This window comes from Phalacrocorax carbo, chromosome 8 (genome assembly GCF_963921805.1).
Source record: "Phalacrocorax carbo chromosome 8, bPhaCar2.1, whole genome shotgun sequence".
Taxonomy (NCBI): Eukaryota; Metazoa; Chordata; class Aves; order Suliformes; family Phalacrocoracidae; genus Phalacrocorax; species Phalacrocorax carbo.
Window position 1 is genome coordinate 29308867 of NC_087520.1, and position 6960 is coordinate 29315826.

Consider the following 6960-nt stretch of genomic DNA (forward strand, 5'->3'; position numbering starts at 1 on the left):
GATGGGGGAGTAAAAGCAAGGGTGCTAAGAGCTTACTTGCTCATGAACAGTGCTGAATTTTGCTCTATAGAGGGAGCATATTGCAGAATCTGCACCCAGCTCAAGTTTTATCATGGTGAGGGCAGCACAGCGCAACAAATGAGGCGGTACAGAGGTGGTACAAGAAATCCTGCCTTTAGAAGGAGGGTAAAATGTCAGGAAGCTCATGTAAGTAATAGGTTTGTTTCAGGTTGAAAGTTAGTTTTCTTTTTTCATCCTGTTTTTTTTCCAGTTAAAGTCACTGAATGAAAAACAGGTGTATTTGGTGGGCAGTTATTCTCCAAAGCTTACTGACGGAGGAACCCATTTATGAAAAAAGGAAACAATAGAGATACAGCATGATGATAGCAGCAGAAACCAACTCAGTGGAGATGGCAGATGGACAGAACACTAGTAGTTACGTTTAATACTTTTTCTCAATAATAGCTGCCCCAGTGTGAGGAGAGCTGGAGAATACCCATGAGCACTCTCGTGAACTGTGTTTAGCTCAGCAGAGGCCTCTGCTGAGCAAATAGTAACTGCTTGAGACAAGCTCAAAAACAGGCTGAGCATCTCACCTTTATACACCCTCACAAGGACTATATGGTACGCCTCTTACAGGCAATGTTGTGAGGAAAGAAAATTCCAAAGGGACAGATAAGTGTGAATAGATCTGTCATTTCTAAGGTGTGGGGGGGAGGGAACCAAGAGTTGTGCCTTATGAAATAAGAATGTTCACACATTGTTTGCAGTCAGAGAGCATTTTATATATTTCTGCCGTAATTTTGTTTATTAAAGGTTCAAAAGTAATTTGAGCAATTGTACCAGAGAGACTGTGATTTGCCATGAGATTTAAAGTATAACTTTGGTTCATTTCAGACTGTTTTCTGTCTTTGTTTAACTGAATGTGCCATGCTGAAACTGAACCAAACCACTGATTTATCAGAAGTGCTTTATTCTTCACTTTAGATCTGTGCAGATCTAAGCTATAAACCAGGAAAGCAGTAAAAAGTTGCATTTGTTAATATTTTAGAGAAGACTGCTGTTCTGTGTAGCTTTATGCTGTTTTCTCTGATGCTGTTGAGTGCTTTGTAGAAGCTCATTTGGGAAATGTATTCTTTGATTTTGTTAATCAATTGATCAACGTTTGAAACTTTGCTCAGACGCAGTTATTGTGAAGAGCAGTACATTCAAATATCCATTTGATTGTGTTTGTGATGCTTGCTTTATTCAACTCTGCTCTAGGCAAATTAAAAGGTACGCTATATAATAAGTATGGGAAGGTTAGCATTCACACTTCAGGGATAAAACATTTTGACAGTTCTATTCTACATTTGCATTTAAAAATTGTAACGCTTTTAATTAGACCCTATGTTTATCATAGGATCTCTTGTAGGCATTACTACTGTGAGATTGTTATCTTTCAGGATTTGTTCTGGACTGTTTTTCTGTGGGGAAGCACAAATGCCTGCTGGTTCCACATACATTTTGTTTTCTGGTGCATGGTATGTCTCATTTTCTTTAATTTCTCATGGGATTGCACCTGTACCACTACTACTGAGTCATTTGCGTTTGTTTCCGAGATTTTTTTAATGTGCAGATTTAGGGAGGTACATATGCATAGTTCTTTCTTACATGCTTGATATATTTTTCAACTGGTCTCCAAATTCTCAATTTTTGGTGCACAGTAGAATTCCCAAGGGGACAGAGGCAGACATTGTCTGGAGAGAGACAAGTGATACTGACATGATATCCATTATCTTTTTAGCCAGTGGACAGGTGATGCTTAGACACAGCATATGCACAGACAATGGTCAACATTCTGAGCTCATGAAAACAATCACTGACACAGGTTGATGTCTGAAGGACTGGTTGTTATAACTGTCCATATTATTTCCTTCCCTTTTACTTTATCCTTCATCTTTCTGTATTAGTAGCGTTCAGGAGGGGTTCAGGTAACCCGGTATAACATCTGCAACATTGCTATTGCCAGGAAAATATTTACTGAGACAATAAGGCAAATGTACACTGTCTCAAGAGGCTTCTGTGTTAATTAGACCAAGCCATTAAAAAAAAACCCAAAACTTAACAAGCAGGCTGATACTTCAGACTTTTCAGAAGAGCAGAGAGAAGCAAGAAAATATTGTTGGTTTTACCAGGTAAATGTGTTTCAGCTGAAATAAGGTCTTCTCCCTCATAGTTTAGCCAGTCCCTAAAGACTTTGTGTAATTATTATTAGAGTTACCTAGGGAAGGATATGGACTTAGGTGGTACCAGAAATCTTGTGTAGTGAATTCTCCAAGAACTCCTTCCTGCATTAGGCCCCACTACTTTGGCTCCAAAGCCCAAGAAACAAAAACACCCTCATGGACTGCTGTGAGTTGCACTTTTCCATACCTTCTTTCACATTTTGGGAGCTGTTTCTTCTCACTAAGCAATAAATAGCAGAGAATTCAGGGAATTCAGATACATGATAGATACAAAGTCATGCTTTCTGATTGTGAAGGGGACCACAAATAAATCCTCCCTGCACACCCAGATTGGATCTTGCATTGAAAAACATCAAAATCTGAATTATACAGAGGCTATGCAGCACTATGGGTGAGTACATTGGCCTTTCATGTCTTATTATGTTGTTAATTAGTTAATGTTTGTAAAGCACTTTGAAGATGAAAAGCCCTATATAAGTTCTAAGTGTTATTATCTCTAGAGACCTGGGTTCAATTCAAAGATGCTTAATTACATATGCCATAAATTAGACTTAATGAGTTGGGGAATCATATGCTGTATGTGTTGTATGCAGTTTTCTCAGCTAGTTCTAGGCCTTATGGTCTGCTGCAGTACTTCTTTAGGTATTCAGGGCTTAAGAAAAATTACACAAAAATGGAGCACATAATTTCTAAATGTAATTGGATTGCATTTCAGTGCTGTTTAGGACTTGATGAAGCAAATTACCAGGAGCTTTGCTCTGCTGTATCTAGGGGTTTTCCAGTAACCAGCTTCAAATTGCTGGAGGTAACATTATTGTTTTTGAATTGTGGTATAGACATAATTCTAATTCTTACTTGTGTTCCACATTTTGGCTTAGCAGAAGGGAGCTGAGAGGTAATAGTATGACTGCTGTCATTCCAGTAATGGCCTGAAATGTCCCATCAGGGCTGGGGACCTCTTGGTGTTGGGTTTTGTTCACAAGCATAAGAAAAGAAGTTCCCATCTCTAAAGATACTATCATATTATTTACAACAAGCCATTACAAATGGGTAACATGCAAAAAGGGGAAGTAACAGTTATAGGAAAATGTGGTTTCATTGGCTTTGCAGAGTTGAGAGTTTCTATGTTATGTAACATATATTTTGTGGCCAGAAAGCTACAGAATTTGCCTCACTCAAGCCCAGGCACCAGGGTGGCTGTCTGGCAGTGAGTGCAGACAGCTTCTCCCCATTGTTCCTTAACCAGCAGAGTTCAGAGACATGTAAAACCAGCAGGGTTGTTCACCTGTTCTAAAGTGGCTCCCGTGTGTTCGTGCAGCAGAATGTCTCCATTTTACCTTGGGCCTTTCACAGGCATATAGAGAGAGACAGGATTTATCCTGCATATAAATATGTTAGGAGTGATTGTGTTCATTAGTACAACCTAAGTAGATTGGAAAAACTAATTAATAGCAATTTACTATAAGTGTCTCTAACAGACTTACTTGAAAGTATTTATCCTGAAGTAATTTGATTTCATTAATGTTTATTGCAAGCATATGCAGACTGTCTTCCAGGAGAAAATGTATTTTTGAGTACTCCAGACAATTGAAACTAGTGAGCCCACTGTCTGGAGAAAGCATCTGTAACCACAGCCAAAAGAGGAACAAGATTTCAGACATTCTTTCAAGACATGTGTTTGAAGCATGGGTTCCCATCACTTTCAAAGTGACTTGCAGGCCATTTTCCTTATATAGATTGAAACAAGACAATGTGGTCCTAGATTAATCTTGATAAATGCCTTTGTGATTTCTCCCTCGTCCATCTTCTCCTGTGTAATTTTGTTGCTTATTTCGAATAAGAGTATGTTCTAAAGAAACTTTAAAAGGAATTAAGCATAGTTTTGGACTGTTTTTATCACTCGCATTTCTGTATTCCTAAGAAATTTATCTAGTCTTACTAATTACTAGGGTGCATCTCCTTCAAAAACAAGGAACAGTTTTGCTGATAATTTTCATATACTCTAATAAGTAGGAACTTCACATGAATGCTGATTTGAGCTCCAGGCTGTGGTTAGACGTTTTAATAGTGTAGCAAACTTATCAACCAACCTTTCCTTTCCCACCCTACCCCCTTCCCTTTTTACAATGAACAGATTTTTATCCAGCTGGCTCGTGACTTGGGGATTTTTAGAAGCAAGTTTGGGAACTTGGCAAATATTTTGAAATTTGAGTCTTGAAAACAAAAAAAAGTCTTTAAAAAAAGATATTTTATACAGTGTGTATCAAATGGGCAAAATTTTGACTTGCTGAAGTACATACAGAATTCTATTCCCTGACCTAACTATCACTACTTAACTACAAGTTACCAATCTGATTCATTTTTTTTAATGCTCCAAGCACTGTATACATATTAGCCTAACTCCACTGAGGGCCCAAATTAATGGAGTTGTAAGGCCCTCTCCATTTCTGAACTACTGTAGCCTTTTGTCAAAAAGCGATAGGAATATTCATCTTGTTATTCTTTCATCTGGGCATTTTAAGTCTGTATATTTTCTTCTTCTGTTTCCAAGATGATAGTGACTGACATACTCTAGCAGTGATATCATTATTGCTTAAACATTAGTGAAGAAGCTATGCAAGCAAAGTTGTAAGCTCTAGTGGCTGTACTGAACTGCCTGTTACAGAGACATCAGGCAGAAGGAACAACTGTGCAACACTGTGAAAGTGCTTTTTTACAGCCAAGCCTCCAACTCTGACTAAGTGTGATATGGGTGCTCTTTGAGAAAACAATTCATGAGTTACAAGAAGCATTAAACGTGCATAGAGAAACATCTTAGTGAATTAATATCCGGTAAAGAACTCTGGTCACTTGGTGGTTGTGTCTGGTGATCCAGTTAAGAGTTTTACAAAAACAGTCACTATCCTTTTGACTTGTGACTTCCCAAGTCATTTTCCTGATTAAGTCCTAGTTTAACAGAGCACTGATCTTTCTCACTGAAAGTCTTTATCATGGAAGCACTGCTCGTGAGGTCTGGAAGACTTCTGGATCATTTCTGCCTCCAGCTTCCTCTCCCTATCTGCAAGCAAGGGGTTATCACAGGTCAGCTGCAGAAAGGAAAGTGTGGCAGTAAATTGTGAGGTAAGCCCAGATTTCATATTGATGTGTCTGAATTTTATACCAGAGTAGATGAGAGCATTCATCCCTTCTGACAGAATATGGTGCAGATATATGTGAATCATCATAAAGTCATTGATATCTGTTGTTTATTTTGGTGGACCTGTGGATTTTGTTTCAGCAGACCTGAAAAGTTTACTTATGATCTGCTGCATGATTCTTGAATTTCTTTCTCTCTACAGTCCAGATGTGGTGCAGAAAGGAACAAAATCACACACAAAATGCAAAAAAAAATATTTGATTGGTTGGTTGATTGAACTGTTGGTCTTAGCAGTGGAAGGTTGAGAAGCACAAAGGGCATTCAAAATTGCTAGTATCCCTAGCATGATGGTTTAAATTTTAAACACATGTAAAGCTTTTTAAAATCATACTAATTAATTTCTATTGTTCAGTATTACTTTAATGCCTATTAGAGTGCTAGGAGGAACAGCTTAATGCGAAAGCATTAAGAATTAGGTTCATAGATACTAAATGCCAGAAGTACTATTAGGAAACCAAATATTAGTCCCTTGCACAGACCTGTTTCACCTACATATTCTTTCAGCAAGAAGTTCTGTCCTCTGTGGCTGAACAAGAGCACGCCTCAGTTTAACTCTTTGTTCAGTAAAGCATTTCTATTCTGAACGTAACTTAAGCTTAAGTTTAGGCATGTCTGTAAGTCCATTGTATTTGATAACTGAGGTTAATAAGCCTGGAATTAACAACAGGCTGAAGTGTTGTTCTGAACCAGGGTTTGATCTGACAATGTGTGAGAAAGTACATGTGTACACCAACACTTCCATTCTTTTAAAGTTTCCCCAGGAAACAGGCAATGAAATTATTTCATAAGTATTCATCATGAACTCTGCTTTATCATATCTAAGTGTTACAGTTAAGCCTAAACTTAGTTTTGCACTAGGTGTTGATGGAAATCTTTGCTTAAGTAAGAGCTCAGTCCATTACTACATGCATCTGGGAAGAGAGATTTATTAATTGACATGGTCAAGTCACATTGTTGCCTGACACAGGATATCAGAAAGCTTTTAGGCTTAAAAATTAACAACTCCATAAAGCTGGAATTTGTCATGGAAGCATCATCACACCAGCTAACTGGCGTTATTCATTCACCCCCTTAGAGTAATTATTTGCAATTGTTATTATTGTAGCATATGTCCAGCACTTAAATAGTGCATATTACTGGGAAAAGCTGGATTATTCATCAGAGAAAACTGAGAAATCGAGTTGAAAATGCCAAATCCAGTCAGACAGATGGAATTATCTCATGTGGCATTCATTCTTAAAAGAATATTTTTTTCTCTCACTTCCTCATACATACAAACAAGGAAACAAATGAACACTATCTCCCAGTTTCACAAGACAAAAGTAAGAAGTCAGAAATACCATAACCACTGAAAGACACTTGAATATAGAAACACTTTGGTGGGCCCAATCTTCAAGGGCACATTCAGTTTTCCTGGCATTGAGAGGTACTTCTGACCTACCGAGACACGCTCCTGTGAGCAGTCAGCTCTGACCCAGTGTCACTGAGAAAGGCAGAAATAGCCCTTCAGCCATCTATGAGCAAAGATCAAATCCA